Source organism: Crinia signifera, chromosome 4 (genome assembly GCF_055691185.1).
Source record: "Crinia signifera chromosome 4, ASM5569118v1, whole genome shotgun sequence".
NCBI classification, from domain to species: domain Eukaryota; kingdom Metazoa; phylum Chordata; class Amphibia; order Anura; family Myobatrachidae; genus Crinia; species Crinia signifera.
The window spans coordinates 102256999-102274499 of record NC_139220.1 but is presented as its reverse complement, the minus strand read 5'-3'; positions in this window follow the sequence as shown (position 1 = coordinate 102274499).

Sequence of the window (17501 nt, the reverse complement as noted above, 5' to 3'; positions counted from 1 at the left end):
AAAATTGCCCCGTGTGTATGCCACCATAGGCTGACAGACAGACAGATAGATAGATAGATGGACAGACAGATAGATATCCAGATACAAGGCTGGATTGAAAAGTATTGCCTCCATGGCTATAAGTTTTTTTATTTGTGAACACATTTGAATGCTGGATGCGTCGGGCAAACCCAACGGAGAAGAAAGCTGGTGGTGGTGGTCAACACCAGGACCGAACAGCAGCTTTCACTTTTTCGTTAGAGTTGAAGTTTTGACCCTTAACTTTCATCTTTGGGAAGAGGTGAAAGTCACAGGGCGCAAGGTCGGGGCTGTGGCAAAACCTCCTTGAACTGCATGAGCTGGAACCCTCTTCCCAAAGATAAAACATCACCTTAAGGGTCAACACTTCAACTCTGACAACGAGGTGAAAGCTGACGTTCTGTCTTGGTGTCGACAACAAACACCAGCTTTCTTCGCTGAAGGGTTTGCCTGATTCATCAAGCGTTGGCGCACATGTATGGAAAGGCATGGGGACAACGTTGAAGAGTGAGTAGTGCATTACATAGAGGATAAACTGAGTTATCACGTACAAAAAAAGGTGTTCAAATGTGTTCACAAATAAAAAAACTTATAGCCATGGAGGCATTGCTTTTCTATCCAGCTTGAAAGATAGATAGATAATGTTAAATCAATAGAGTACTGTACATTTCATCACCATTCTTTATTCTTTTTTGTTGAGTGCCTCCATAATAAATGGGTATATTCTAGACAGTAATTTCCAATAATATTATTCTTACTTAAAAGCAGCACTCATATTTCAAGACCCACGGTGGCTCGGGTGCCTCTGTAAGACATGTAATGTCTTCTTTTGAAGAAGAATGTGTAAACTTGCATAAGGAGCAGCAGGCAGAATACATTAGCAGTGGATATGAAGAGAGAGATGCTCTGTTCTTCATGGGAAAAATGATGGGATGTGTTTGAAATCTACAAAGTAATATGTTATCTTTACAGCAGTTACAGACTGATTTACTGACGTTCTGGAAATGGTTTTCAAGTTTGAGGATAAGGAAATCCATATGAGTCCTATTTAATCCTCACTAAGAGTAACTCAGTTAAAAATATAAATACCATCTCCCTTTCCCATCACAGATATATTTGTGAAATGCTGCAGACTCCAGTTTCTGAGAAGATTGTACATAAAACAAGACTCCAAGTCCCTCCAGTGATAAGTGCTGGAATTTTTTAAATACCAATTATTAAATCTCAATTATTCATACAGATGAAGTTAATAAGAATGTTATATATTTGTGTGATAGCACGTAGTAATTCATTCCTTGGGACAGTACAATTTATTATCAGGGGATAGATGACAATATTTGGCCTGAAGATCAGAAAAGCTTTTTTGTAATTTTTTGAGTTTCTACAAATTTCAGTATTTTTTGCAACCATGAAGACCAATTACAACGGTTACAATGCTAAAAATAATATAATTCTGAGAATGATTGGAGGACTGCAGGTGATAATAATCTGACAGTTGCAGTGGTGGCTCTTACCCTTTTGGAGGAGAGGGGCTGCCGCAATGCGAGCCCCGCCCTCCTCTACCACAGTCCCGGAACCTTTCGGTCCCGGCCGCCGGTCTCCTGCAAGGTGCCAGCGCATGCGTAGTAACTTTATACATACTACGCATGTGCTGACTCAAGCCTCCAGGTGCTGCCTTCGCAGCAGCCCCCGGAGGCTTAATCAGGTTCTCGGGTCTGGCACATTCGCAGTATGGTCCGTGGTACTTCGCATGTGCAGAACCAGTTTTGGGGATTTGCCTCGCATTTATGCACAGAGAGGCATCCCGGAGGGAACACCTCCCACTGGGACTGCCTTGAGTGACTGGCAGGTCAGACTTCCAATAGGAAGTAACTGCCAGTCACACTGAAGCCAGAGCAGTCTCACAGACTACATCTGGCTTCACTTTAGGCAGAGACAGTGGCAGATTTTATCTGGGGGGCTGCAGCCCTGCAGCCCATAGTTAAAAACCGGCACTGGACAGTTGAGTTCTCCTGAAGAGTTATTATGGCTATACCTTCTCCTCTCTAACAGCCTAGTTCTTTCTACTAGTGTAGGTTTATGAGACCCAGCCACATAACAAGAATGGCTATGGTTTGGATATAATCAGTGGTGGCTCATACCTTTTGTCAGGAGGGGGACTGCCACTGGTCCCAATGCAGCCACCTGACCCACCATGACCACCGCCGCTCTTCCTGGTCCCCACCACACACAGCCGCAGATGACAGGCGCAGGGACTGGCGCATGTGCAGTTCAAACCCCTGTACTGTGCATGCGGCCCGCTTATGTGGGCTGCTTCGTCATCAGATGCTACAGATGAAGCATAGAAAAAAATGGTAATAAAAATTGTGCGCGATTAACACAGCGTGCAGCTCAGATACATACACCAAAGGGTTACCATCCAGAATAACCCCAAGATACAAACATGAAAACAAAAAGAGATAGGTGTACACAATAAAGCACTCAATGTGAGCCTAAATACCATACAGATTTTAAATCGATTGAAATGTATATCGCAGACTCCTTATAGTTGTCCAATATCCAGACTTGGATGATATCTGTAATGATAACCACCGCTCCTCACAGTGAATAGTGGTTGAGGTGGTAAAACAGAAAGGAGCGATATTGCAAATTATCTTTGATAAAAGATGAATTTAATAACAGGTCCACACTTACAATAAGTAGATGATAAAAACAGCACAGGATATGACTCCCACAAGGTAAACAGCAACAGGCTCAGATGGAACTTTTGACATCCAATGAGTCAAGAAGAAGAATGATAACGGATGAGTAAGGATAAGAATGATAAAGGATATTATTTATATATTAACAAGTCAAAGTAAGTTTGTGTAGGTCCTTAACAGATCAGTCTGTAGAACCTCAATTTCTTGCAGCAGCATATATTATTTACGGTAAAAACCCACGGAATAATTCACAATCAAGGGCATGCATAAGAATTACGGGCCGTCTGAGAAATTTTTAACATGTGTCCTCTGTCCTTTGGAAATAAGTTTGAGAAAATGAACTTTAAAGTAGAAGCAGTTGGTGGCAGCAGTGGGCCTCTTAGTCCTCTGGGGCCATAGTGCAATGCAACTGCTGCACCAATGGTAGTTCTGCCTCTGCCCTGGAGGGTGGGTCCTTGAACTGCTTGGCTCATTAAGGCAGAGGTGTAACTCTGGGAGTCATCTGCTGCTTGGCTCCTGATCCGAAGGGGGCACCACTTCTCAAGTTTGAATCAGTTATTTGAAGGCTGTCACTGTCACTGACTGACTCTCCCCATAGCAGAACAATAGACATCACACTCTTTATTCTAAATCAAATTTTTGCAAGTGTCACACCCTACATTAGGACCTGTTCCACTAGAAGCAGATTCCTTACTGATGGAGCTATTTGCTCATGAAGAGGAAGCATGTGAATTTTAGCTACAGTATATGAAGTTACTACACTACATAGCTCTGCCTAATAGTAATGGTTCTGAACTGACAATTATGTATAGTCAAAACCTGCAGTGTTGGAGCAAATAGCACTATCAGGGGTAGATTTATTAAGCTCGGTGAAGTGATAAAGTGTCTGGTTTTTATCACCGGCCAATCAGCTTTAACCTGTCATTTTTCAAACCAAGCCTGTAACTTCACAATTAGGAGCTGATTGGCCTGTGATAAAAACCACATACTTTATCACTTCACTGAGCTTAATAAATCTGCCCCTCAGTAAGGTGAGTCCTTCCAGTGATACAGGTCACAGGTTCTAATCCCATGTGTGACTGATAAGCATGATTTTTAATAAAATTAGTCACGTTCTTAAAATTTTACTAAATTAAATGTCACATTTTAGTATTTTTTTTTATTTTCGTCTTGTCAAGAGGGAAAACAAACATCGTAATCCCTCTTTTTTAGAATATGGGAGAAGGAGGAAAGAGAGAATGTAACACAGAAAAAATGACCATATAATCAAAAAAAGAAAACAAGAGGGAAGAGAGGAGGAAAAAGAGTAAAAAAGAAAACTACCAACACAGTAATAGAAATTCAGACTCAAACCATACGGGAAAATTCTGCAGACAACAGAATCTTCAACCTTAGTAAACAAGTGCTCCAACCAGAAGAGACAGCAGTCCTTAATCACGGACTTAAATATGCAGTAGATAGCAGGATAGACAAGTTTGGAACTTACAAAGATGTACAGAAATTTGTGAGGAACCTTTCTTTAAAACGTTTCTTCGCGGGAAAGGATGAAATTCCATGCGAAAACAAAAGTTTCTGTTATGATCCGCCTCCAACGGATCGGTGTTATGTACTATTCACATTTTCTGTGTGTAGTTCATGTTCAGTGTGTACTGTGTGTTCTGGACTCAGGTGTCTTGATTAGGCTCCTAGCCTGCAGTGCACACCTTTAGGCTATGTGTAATCAGCACCACATTGTGCTCTCTATATAAACCCTCTGGTTGTTCAGTCCCATGCCGGTTATAGCTTGTACCTCAGGGTCTCAGGTGTTCCTGGTTCCCAGTCTTCCGTTATTCCTGGTTCCTGTTCCCAGTCATCCTGCATCCTGTCGTTGATTCCCAGCTGTGTCCTCCATCCAGTCTCCTGTCCTCCCGGTGTCCGTGTGTCGTCCTTTATCCGTCTCCCGGTCCCTGCAGCTCCTGTTGGTCTTTGTGGGATTCCTTCTCCAGCGTGGTGCTTCCTTCGGCTGGTTCCCTGCCTTGTCCGCAGCATCTCAGTTCCAGCTAAATTGATATCCCTCGGTTTCAGATATGTTGGGAGATTCCCCCTCTTTGTCTCCTTACTAATCATTTGCTTATTGTGTCAGCGTATAGTGTATTGTTACACCTGTCAGCAGTACTTATTGTGTCAGCATATAGTGTATTGTTACACCCGTCAGCAGTTCTTAGTGTGTCAGCATATTGTGAATTGTTACACCCGTCAGCAGTTCTTAGTGTGTCAGCATACTGTGTATGGTTACACCTGTTAAGCATTAGCACAGCGGGTTCCTGTTTAGAGTGCTATCCACTGGCACCCCTCTCCGCAGGGCAGGGTGGTCCTCGCCTCTTTGTTTGTAGATAGGTTTCCCCTTGTTCATCACTGGCCTTGGCGTGTGTGTTGTCCTTAACATAAGACCAGGTGGCATCGAGGTGGGAGCCTGACTAACGGGCTCCCACGAACGCGGCTATTATTGGTGAAGCCTAGCACCCCGCACACACACGTCAACTCCATCTGAGTACAACGGAGGTAGGGTAGGCGAGATCTCCCTGTTCCTAACATTATAACCGGCCATACAGCACTCTGGAGCTGAGTTCTGCCCTCTCAGTCCAGAGATTTCCAGCCGTGTCAGTTTTTTGCCTGTGTCAGTTTTTTGCCCGTGTCAGTTTTTTGCCCGTGTCAGTTTTTTGCCCGTGTCAGTTTTTTGCCCGTGTCAGTTTTTTTGGCCGTGTCAGTTTTTTGGCCGTGTCAGTTTTTTGCCCGTGTCAGTTTTTTGCCCGTGTCAGTTTTTTGCCCGTGTCAGTTTATTCTTGTATCAGTTTTTTCTTGCTGGTGTATAAACTTGCATGGCCATATCATGCAGGCCATGCAAGAGTCATTAGCGGCTCTAAATTTGGCATTCAATGCCGTAAAACCTGGGCAGTGGGAGATTTTGCAGCAGTCTCTTCTGCAGCTGCAAAGACTCATCACTGATATTTTTCTGATCCTCCCAGAGGTCACTGGGGTTCGTTCAGCCCCTAATGAGCCCCGGAGGCCGCAGACCCGAGTGGGGGCCCGGAGGCCGCAGCCCCGAGTGGGGGCCCGGAGGCCGCAGCCCCGAGTGGGGGCCCGGAGGCCGCAGCCCCGAGTGGGGGCCCGGAGTTATCGGTGTTATGTACTATTCACATTTTCTGTGTGTAGTTCATGTTCTCCCTGGGTTTATCTCAGCCTGGGTGTGTGTGTACTCGCTAGTGGCATCCAGTGGTCAGCCTGGGCCATTGCAGGTTACTTTCAGTACTGTGTGTTCTGGACTCAGGTGTCTTGATTAGGCTCCTAGCCTGCAGTGCACACCTTTAGGCTATGTGTAATCAGCACCACATTGTGCTCTCTATATAAACCCTCTGGTTGTTCAGTCCCATGCCGGTTATAGCTTGTACCTCAGGGTCTCAGGTGTTCCTGGTTCCCAGTCTTCCGTTATTCCTGGTTCCTGTTCCCAGTCATCCTGCATCCTGTCGTTGATTCCCAGCTGTGTCCTCCATCCAGTCTCCTGTCCTCCCGGTGTCCGTGTGTCGTCCTTTATCCGTCTCCCGGTCCCTGCAGCTCCTGTTGGTCTTTGTGGGATTCCTTCTCCAGCGTGGTGCTTCCTTCGGCTGGTTCCCTGCCTTGTCCGCAGCATCTCAGTTCCAGCTAAATTGATATCCCTCGGTTTCAGATAAGTTGGGAGATTCCCCCTCTTTGTCTCCTTACTAATCATTTGCTTATTGTGTCAGCGTATAGTGTATTGTTACACCTGTCAGCAGTACTTATTGTGTCAGCATATAGTGTATTGTTACACCCGTCAGCAGTTCTTAGTGTGTCAGCATATTGTGTATTGTTACACCCGTCAGCAGTTCTTAGTGTGTCAGCATACTGTGTATGGTTACACCTGTTAAGCATTAGCACAGCGGGTTCCTGTTTAGAGTGCTATCCACTGGCACCCCTCTCCGCAGGGCAGGGTGGTCCTCGCCTCTTTGTTTGTAGATAGGTTTCCCCTTGTTCATCACTGGCCTTGGCGTGTGTGTTGTCCTTAACATAAGACCAGGTGGCATCGAGGTGGGAGCCTGACTAACGGGCTCCCACGAACGCGGCTATTATTGGTGAAGCCTAGCACCCCGCACACACACGTCAACTCCATCTGAGTACAACGGAGGTAGGGTAGGCGAGATCTCCCTGTTCCTAACATTATAACCGGCCATACAGCACTCTGGAGCTGAGTTCTGCCCTCTCAGTCCAGAGATTTCCAGCCGTGTCAGTTTTTTGCCTGTGTCAGTTTTTTGCCTGTGTCAGTTTTTTGCCCGTGTCAGTTTTTTGCCCGTGTCAGTTTTTTGCCCGTGTCAGTTTTTTTGGCCGTGTCAGTTTTTTGCCCGTGTCAGTTTTTTGCCCGTGTCATTTTTTTGCCCGTGTCATTTTTTTGCCCGTGTCAGTTTTTTGCCCGTGTCAGTTTTTTGCCCGTGTCAGTTTATTCTTGTATCAGTTTTTTCTTGCTGGTGTATAAACTTGCATGGCCATATCATGCAGGCCATGCAAGAGTCATTAGCGGCTCTAAATTTGGCATTCAATGCCGTAAAACCTGGGCAGTGGGAGATTTTGCAGCAGTCTCTTCTGCAGCTGCAAAGACTCATCACTGATATTTTTCTGATCCTCCCAGAGGTCACTGGGGTTCGTTCAGCCCCTAATGAGGCCCTGCCTAGGGAAGTATTAGGCAGCAAGTCCTCAGACCCAGAGGGTCAGGTAAAGCATAGAAGTTATCTACGACCGAAGCTTCCGTTAGAGGAGCGTCAGCGGCGTAGAAACCTTAATCTATGCTTATACTGTGGAGATTCTGGCCACTTCTTGCAGACGTGTGGCTTGCGTAATTCCGGTGGTGCCGACAGGGTATCTCCTCTGGCCAGGTCTGAGCAGGTTGTCAGATCTAAGCCTGTCTCCACTGTGGCAGAGGAGCTCTCTGCCGAGTCTCCCAGTAAAAGCACTCTGCCTTTTTCTACTGGTTCCAGTGCTGATGTTTTAATGACCAGGGAGTCAGAGTTGCAAACCCTTGAAGGGAAAACCCAGGTGGTTGACTCAGATACCGGGGGCCCGCTGAGCCAGTCTGATGCCGGGGGCCCGCCGAGCCGGTCTGATGCGGGGGGCCCGCCGAGCCGGTCTGATGCCGGGGGCCCGCCGAGCCGGTCAGATGCCGGGGGCCCGCCGAGCCGGTCAGAGGCCGGGGGCCCGCCGAGCCGGTCAGAGGCCGGGGGCCCGCCGAGCCGGTCTGAGGCCGGGGGCCCGCCGAGCCGGTCAGATGCCGGGGGCCCGCCGAGCCGGTCAGAGGCCGGGGGCCCGCCGAGCCGGTCAGATGCCGGGGGCCCGCCGAGCCGGTCTGATGCCGGGGGCCCGCCGAGCCGGTCAGATGCCGGGGGCCCGCCGAGCCGGTCAGAGGCCGGGGGCCCGCCGAGCCGGTATGAGGCCGGGGGCCCGCCGATACGGTCTGATGCCGGGGGCCCGCCGAGCCGGTCAGATGCCGGGGGCCCGCCGAGCCGGTCAGAGGCCGGGGGCCCGCCGAGCCGGTCAGATGCCGGGGGCCCGCCGAGCCGGTCAGAGGCCGGGGGCCCGCCGAGCCGGTCAGATGCCGGGGGCCCGCCGAGCCGGTCAGATGCCGGGGGCCCGCCGAGCCGGTCAGATGCCGGGGGCCCGCCGAGCCGGTCAGATGCCGGGGGCCCGCCGAGCCGGTCAGATGCCGGGGGCCCGGAGGCCGCAGCCCCGAGTGGGGGCCCGGAGGCCGCAGCCCCGAGTGGGGGCCCGGAGGCCGCAGCCCCGAGTGGGGGCCCGGAGGCCGCAGCCCCGAGTGGGGGCCCGGAGGCCGCAGCCCCGAGTGGGGGCCCGGAGGCCGCAGCCCCGGAAGGGGTTCAAGTTGGTGTCGCCCCAGAAGGGGTTCAAGTTGGTGTCACCCCAGAAGGGGTTCAAGCCTGTGTCGCCCCAGAAGGGGTTCAAGCCTGTGTCGCCCCAGAAGGGGTTCAAGCCTGTGTCGCCCCAGAAGGGGTTCAAGCCTGTGTCGCCCCAGAGGGGGTTCAAGCCTGTGTCGCCCCAGAGGGGGTTCAAGCCTGTGTCGCCCCAGAGGGGGTTCAAGCCTGTGTCGCCCCAGAGGGGGTTCAAGCCTGTGTCGCCCCAGAGGGGGTTCAAGCCTGTGTCGCCCCAGAGGGGGTTCAAGCCTGTGTCGCCCCAGAGGGGGTTCAAGCCTGTGTCGCCCCAGAGGGGGTTCAAGCCTGTGTCGCCCCAGATGGGGACGCTGTCCATCTAGTCCCTAAGAGGGATTCTGATTGTCCTGTCTCTGAACAGAGTTCCAGCCATGTCGGTAACATGGAGGGACCATCTGTTGGTCTTTTTGTTGTTGCCCAGCCAGAGTTTCACTATAGTGCTGCCCACTTAGAAGTGCGTCACAGTGATGATCAGCCAGAGACTCATCATAGTGCTGCCCAACCAGAAAGACCATCAGACTTGGAAGAGGTCATAACCTCTAAGGGGGTCCCTAAAGTCTCAGCCTCAAGGGCCATAATTCCAGCTATACAGTCCAGTCAGTTAGCTGATAATGAAGTTACTGTTGATGCTTTGAACGATATCTCTACATCTATAGTTGTTGATGGGGACCTAACCCAATTTGTTGCGCTCACTAAATATTTTATCACTATTTTGGAGTCCAGACCATTTTTAGGTATCACTTCAGATAATGTGGGGCTCTATTTAATTTATTGCTTCAGAGGTGAACCTTTCAAATGGGCGTCCAAATTTATTGAATCTGAGGATCCCATTCTTAAGAATCTCCCAGCATTCAGTGATGCTGTATTGAAAAAATTTGGTCCCAATAAAAGTGGTTCACCTGCCTCTGGACTGACCATCTTCTCTGCAGAGACTCCATCATGCATAGGAAAGTCAGTACAAAAGTCCCAGCCCATAGCTATGGTCGCTGGGTGTGCTCGTTTTAACAGGAATGCCCCTGGAATCTTAGCTTTTACAGCAGTGGAATCCAGGCTTGATTCTGTCTTGAATTCCGATTCAGAGATCGATGGTTGTCCAGTGTCTTGTCCAGTGTCTACTCAATCTGTCAAGAGTCCTGCCTATGTTCAGTCATGCGATACTACTTCTTCTCCAGTGCCAAATGTTACCAAGATTGAAACCATAATCCTTCCCTTAGATGCGGACTCCAACTCAGATTACAACTCTGAAATCGATGAAATGCCTTTAGTTGAGGGTACCGTTAGTTCAGACAATATTTTCGGTATTACTGTGTTTACTCCCAGGCAACCTGGGAAGAAGAAGAAGAAGAAGAAGTCTTGTCGGAGACATTGAGTCTGTTTTTGTTCTTGATTCCCCTTGATCAAGCTGGGGTGTCCGGAGTCCACCTTTTTTAGGGGGGGATTCTGTTATGATCCGCCTTCAACGGATCGGTGTTATGTACTATTCACATTTTCTGTGTGTAGTTCATGTTCTCCCTGGGTTTATCTCAGCCTGGGTGTGTGTGTACTCGCTAGTGGCATCCAGTGGTCAGCCTGGGCCATTGCAGGTTACTTTCAGTACTGTGTGTTCTGGACTCAGGTGTCTTGATTAGGCTCCTAGCCTGCAGTGCACACCTTTAGGCTATGTGTAATCAGCACCACATTGTGCTCTCTATATAAACCCTCTGGTTGTTCAGTCCCATGCCGGTTATAGCTTGTACCTCAGGGTCTCAGGTGTTCCTGGTTCCCAGTCTTCCGTTATTCCTGGTTCCTGTTCCCAGTCATCCTGCATCCTGTCGTTGATTCCCAGCTGTGTCCTCCATCCAGTCTCCTGTCCTCCCGGTGTCCGTGTGTCGTCCTTTATCCGTCTCCCGGTCCCTGCAGCTCCTGTTGGTCTTTGTGGGATTCCTTCTCCAGCGTGGTGCTTCCTTCGGCTGGTTCCCTGCCTTGTCCGCAGCATCTCAGTTCCAGCTAAATTGATATCCCTCGGTTTCAGATAAGTTGGGAGATTCCCCCTCTTTGTCTCCTTACTAATCATTTGCTTATTGTGTCAGCGTATAGTGTATTGTTACACCTGTCAGCAGTACTTATTGTGTCAGCATATAGTGTATTGTTACACCCGTCAGCAGTTCTTAGTGTGTCAGCATATTGTGTATTGTTACACCCGTCAGCAGTTCTTAGTGTGTCAGCATACTGTGTATGGTTACACCTGTTAAGCATTAGCACAGCGGGTTCCTGTTTAGAGTGCTATCCACTGGCACCCCTCTCCGCAGGGCAGGGTGGTCCTCGCCTCTTTGTTTGTAGATAGGTTTCCCCTTGTTCATCACTGGCCTTGGCGTGTGTGTTGTCCTTAACATAAGACCAGGTGGCATCGAGGTGGGAGCCTGACTAACGGGCTCCCACGAACGCGGCTATTATTGGTGAAGCCTAGCACCCCGCACACACACGTCAACTCCATCTGAGTACAACGGAGGTAGGGTAGGCGAGATCTCCCTGTTCCTAACAGTTTCAAACCAAAGTCGGTGTTCAACCCTACGTTCTCTAAAGGATGCTACGTGGAAACTTTCCAAAAATTAGTATGTGAAGATCTGGAAAAATTAACTCCAAAATGGCCAAAGAAACCGAATCTCAGCAAACAAGAAAGAGAGGCCGTTAAAACCTTACAAGACAAAGAGGATCTAGGCCGATAAAGGCAGAAGTATCGTCCTCATGAACCGCTGTGATTACGATAAAGAGGCACTTAGGCAGCTAAATGATAGGAACACCTACCGCCCTTTACGAGGAGACCCAAGTAATCGAATAATGAAAGACCTGGAAGGTTTAATAACCAAATACAAAGAACAGAATACCATCACAGAGAAGGAAGCAAAATTCCTGATCAACCCCAATCCTTCCTTCCCAGTATTTTATCTTCTACCGAAGATCCACAAGGACATCAAGGAACCCCCGGGTCAACCTATAGTGGCGGGCACGAATTCCATTACGTCAAATATGTCAGAATTTGTGGATCACCCGCTTCAACCTGAAGTAGTGAAAATAAGAGCATACTTGAAGGATACCATTAATGTAATCACCGTGATAGAAAATACGATATGGGAAGACGGTGACATTTTAGTCACAGCAGACGTAGGTTCCCTTTATTCTATAATTGAGCATCAGAAAGGTTTGGAGGCAATATAATATTTCCTGGAGAGAGGAGGTATGGAGAATGGAAAAAGAAGCTTTCTAAAGAATGCGATTCTCTTCATACTTACAAACAACTTTTTTTGGTTTAATGAGAGATTCTACAACCAAGTCCAAGGCACCGCCATGGGCACGAAATTCACGCTAGCCTATGCAAATTTATTCATGGGCTGGTGGGAAGAGAACACCATATGGGCGAATAACACCTACCTCAATAAGATCAAGGTATGGAAACGATACATTGACGATATCCTCATGATTTGGCACGGCAGTAAGGAAGACCTACAAGTTTTTTGCGATTCGCTTAATCAAAACAATCTTAATATCAAATTAACATTCGATGTAAGTGAAACAGATATACATTTTCTGGATCTTCACATTTACATAAAAGAAGGAGAAATACATACCAAAAATTACACAAAACCGACAGACAATAACACACATATATTCCGACCACAAGTAACCATCACAAGAATTGGTTACAGAACATTCCCACAGGACAGTTACAACGAATAAGGCGGAACTGTTCAGAGTTAGAAGTCTTCGAAAGTCAAGCGAAATAAATGAAAAAGCATTTTTTGGAAAAAGGTTATGAGGAAACAACAATAAATCAATTCATCATCCAGTTGAGCAAAAAAGATAGGGCCCCCATGTTAAAATATAGAGAAAAGGAATCCAATCAGAAGACAAAACTTGCTTTCATAACAAAGTATAACAACCAACATAAGGAATTGGAGAAAATAATCAAAAAGCATTGGCATATCCTAACAAGAGACCCACTATTGAAGGAACACCTGGAGGAAAAACCTAAAAAACCCGGAAAAAAGAGTAGGCCGTATCCTCACAAAGGGCTTCCATCGGTGTGGGACATGTCCCATGTGTAAGGTACACAAAGAAACTCCTAAAAAAGTAGAAAAGATCGTCGCCACAGCAAATGGAAATACTTTCAACATCGACGAGTTCATTTCATGCAACTCTAAAAATTGCATCTATGTAATCGAATGTAAATGCGGATTGCAATACGTGGGAAAAACCTCACGGACCTTATGGGAACGATGGGCGGAGCATGCAAGAAACCTCAAAAAGGGAATGGAGAACCACCTACTTTCTGAACATTTTAAGAATGTACACAACTGCTCGTGTGCAGAAATTAAACAGGTAGTAGGAATCAAAAAAGTCACGGGGAATTGGCGCCAAAAGGGATGAGAAATCACCCTTGCGCAAACAGAGATGAAATTTATTTACAACATGAGTACCCTCACCCCAAAAGGACTGAACGGGGACTTTGAAATTAAATGGTTCCTATAAATGTGCTTGAATAATTCCCCTTTTTATTACTTTAATCATAGTCTATAACTTTAATCATAGTCTATATAAAGGGTATGATCTCCATCGTTTTATTAATTTCTAAACTCAAATCGAATTGGTCAGGGTATTATATTTATGTGTATTAGGCCCGTTTTGAAATCATTTGCGGAAAGAATCCTTTTAGATAATATCCTCTTAAATATATATATACAAACAATGTTTTTATTAAGTGCAGATTATGGTTTTTTAAAAGAAACCCTGTTTTTATCAGTGGGTTATTCTCACATTGCCCCCCGGAAGACACCTTCTATATACCCCATAATAAATTCGCCATAGGATTATCACTTCATCACTTTATATGCATCAGCCAAGATGGCCGTGCGTTCCAAACAGGAGGGACATGCGTTCCAATTAAATATGACCACGCTGGCTCCCCATCCCTCCCTGATATTAAACAGCCGTGCGGTCCACTCTAAAGATGGCCATGCGTTTCATTATCTCTACGCACGCACGTCCATCCCTGATTATTGGGGAAAAAATGGCCGTGCGTTCCATTTTAAAAATGGCCGTGCGTTCCATTGACTCCACTCACGCACGTCCATCCCCTATGATTATAAATTTGGCCGTGCGTTCCAACAGAAATGGCTGTGCGTTCCACAGCTAAAACGTCAATACACACCGCTCAGCTACTTTATTATAGTGGCGGTATATACCGGATGGGGACCCCCTTTTTTAGCGTGCACACTTCCCTGTATTCACAGGATGTGCAAAAGTATCTGTAGTCCCGCACTACCATATATGGAGATCTGGGTTAAATGTTAGGTGCTGTATCCTAAATGAACATTGTTATATATGCATCGTTTTTAATAAATCCAGATACGTACATATGCTAATTATGTTTACCATGTACCATGTTATATTTACAACATAATTTGTGTAAATGGAAGTGGATTAATATGTAATTGGTATCCGCCCCTCAATTACACCACCCACTACCTTGGGTATATAAACACACCAAGCAATGGATGTGGCACCACCTTGAAAAAGACTTTCCATAAGTCGAAACGCGTTGGCGGGGTGCTACTACTACTGAAGTTTTTGTGTGTATTACCGAGTTGCCCCCCATACCAGCAGAACCGTGAGTGTGCTTCCCGGGCTTCCATCTGGCCACTGTTGTGTTTTCTGGTTTTTAGAGTCCATCTGGCACCGGTTTTTATGTGATTGTTTTATAATAAAAAGGAAACTATTTTCTATCGAATGAAGTTGGAGGTATTTTTTGCATAAAGAAACCTTGATGAGAGTTCCACCATCCTTGCACATGTAAGCTTTAAAGTAAGCACCGTTTATTGATTGGGATAAAGATAAAGAAACCTTTATATAAGGGGATCTAACCCTTCTTATGTAAGCAGAGTGTAAGCGATATTTATATCCTGGCACGAGGTGATCCCCTAAAAAGAAGCCCCCCCTGTTTACTACCACACAAGGGACATAGAGGAATCCACAAAATTCATCTAGCTCCAAGGGACCCCTGCATATATATATGGACTTTATGTTTTGTGGATCACTACACATGTTGTGTGTTTTTCTGGGTTTTTTTGCATGTAAATCGTATGAAGTAACACTGGAAAGGACAAAAGCCAGGATCTCAAGTTGGTAAAATATCAACAATATTTAATTTGTCTATTATATCCTCAGTAGAGCGCTGTCCTCCCAAAATTCTGTTTGTGATATATACTAGACCCCATTATACTTGCCCCTTACACATGATGCCAAATGGAATGAGACAAAATTCACACAATGCCACATGGATTGTGCCAAAATTCATATAATGGTACACAGATTAAGCCAAAATTCACAATATGCTTCATAAACAGGGACAGTGCGCACCAAAGGCACACATTCAAAATTTACACCATAATGGCCATTACATGTTAAGCCACTTATCATAATGTCCATTACGAATTGTGCCAAACACCATAATGCCTTTTAAAAATGATGCTACATAAGTGCTGCTTACCTTCATGCTCATTACCAAGGGTTCCATGCTCATTGCCAGGGGTTCCATGATTGTTGCCATGTGGGATTATATGCTTATTACCAAGGGGGAATACATGCTCATGGTAACTGGGGGACAGCCGCTGCCAGGCAGAAGTGACAGCCATCGACAGCCGGGCAGCCTCCCGCCCTCTGCCCGGTATTCAGAGCACTGCAGGTCCCGACTATTTCACACCCGGGAATATGGTCCAAGGATCATGCAGGGACACTCCCAGGTAGTACCCTTTTACACCAGCCTAGTCCCTCCATTTTCTGGGGTGAGAGGGAGAGAAAGCCAGCCTCCCCCCTCCCCTTTAACCGGCTATCTCGTTTAACCGGCTATATCTTTGGAACCAACTGACCCATTTACATAAGACCAGTATCATATTGAAGAACTTTTGAGTGGGCTCTGAATTATTTTGGTCCCATGAAACTGGGACGTTTGGTTCCAGAGTATCTGCCTTCAAAGGACATGAACAGCCATGAAATTTCATTTCAGAAAAAAAAATTGGTTTACACGCAATATCTCTGGAACCGATTGACCCATATGGATCAGCCTGGTAGCATATTGAGGGCCCAGTGATTTGGACCTGAATAAGATCAACAAGCTTGTGTGATGCCAGGGGGGGAACTGGCAGCCATCGGAACCGTGTAGGGGTCGGAATTGACGGGTCCCATATTATCCTATGGGGAAAAAAACGTTACAAATTTGCCAGGCGATACAGATGGGTCAGGTCCCATCCTGGCTGGCGGGTCGCCAGAACGTCCGCGCTGGCGACCCGCCAGCAGCCGCGCCAGCGAATACCCTGAGACGCGCGTGCGTCTCACGCGCACGCGCGTCCCAGCAGCCGCGCCAGCGAATACCCTGAGACGCGCGTGCGTCTCACGCGCACGCGCGTCTCAGTCTCTGTCGCCAGCGCGACGGAAACCCTGTCCGTCTCCGCCTCAGGGAGACGGACAGGGTTAGGGGGGGTTAGGGGGGGATGCGGGCAGGCGGCGGGGACCCTGGGTTACCGCCGGCAAGCCGGCAGGGACCCGGGGGAACGGATGGAAGCACCGTCGGAAGGGAACGCGCGCGCCTCTCGTGCGCGCGCGTCCCCTTCTCACCATCGCCATGGCGCTGGCGGGGGATGGCGGCTGGCGACGCCAGCGCCATCCCTTGCCAAGATGGGACCAGACCCATCTGTATCTCCGGTTCCCGGGGGGGCTAGAGACACGGGGCTGGGCTCGTTGGAAAGTGCTGGTCCTCAGCTACAAAATGAAATGAGAGGGGGGCATGTGCCCGGGTTCCCCCCCCCCTGAATCCACCACTGGGTCTAGGGTTACCAACTCATCCCTTTAATTTGGGACACATATTAATTACACAGGTTCTGTGGCAGTTTAAAACCAGGTGAAATGGAGTCTTGAAGTGTGGCAGTTTAAAAACAGGTGAAAGCCAGCCACAGAACCTGTGTAATTAATGTGCCCCGAATTAAAGGGATGAGTTGGTAACCCTAGGTAGGACGTCCAATAGGAAGTCACTGCCAGTCATAGTGTAGCCAGTGCAGTCACTGACTCATGCAGTGGTGGATTTTCCTTAGGGGCTGCAGTCATGTGGCCCATAGGTAAAATCAACCACTGCTTACTATAATTGTTTAGTGTCCTACAAGCTATAACTAATAATATGCGTTCTCCTCCAGGAATGTCTGTTAGGCCTTAAAGCCCTCTGGAAACCTACAATGACAAACATGCCATCATCCAAAATGATGAGAGATGCTATGATTGAAGGCTCATTAGGATGGAATAATACTAAGAAGGATATAATGAGTTGCGGATAAAACATGTGAGCTATATGCAAGAAGAATCCCTGTATTTTAGAAGCAAATCAACTTCTTGCTCGTCAATTTCATGCATAGGTAAAAGAAGACAGTCACACCACACACTATAGCTGTAGATATAGCCTCTCATGTGCTGTCATGTGCCAATACTGCACTGCTGCTATTTATAAGGGTAATTATACGATATCCCCTACTGTACTTTTATCATGTGACAGTCATTTCACATTGTAAGTAGAACTTTCATACTATCTGTGTTTGTTATTCTATATCTTACAGAATCAGTCCTTGGAAATCTATCTATGCATAATATATATAATATTCAGTGCTTTACCTTTATTATTATTAACAGTTATTTATATAGTGGCAGCATACTCCAGGAAATGTTATAGTTGGGAGCAATTTTACATAAACTTTTTATTTACTTTTTATAAATGTAAGTC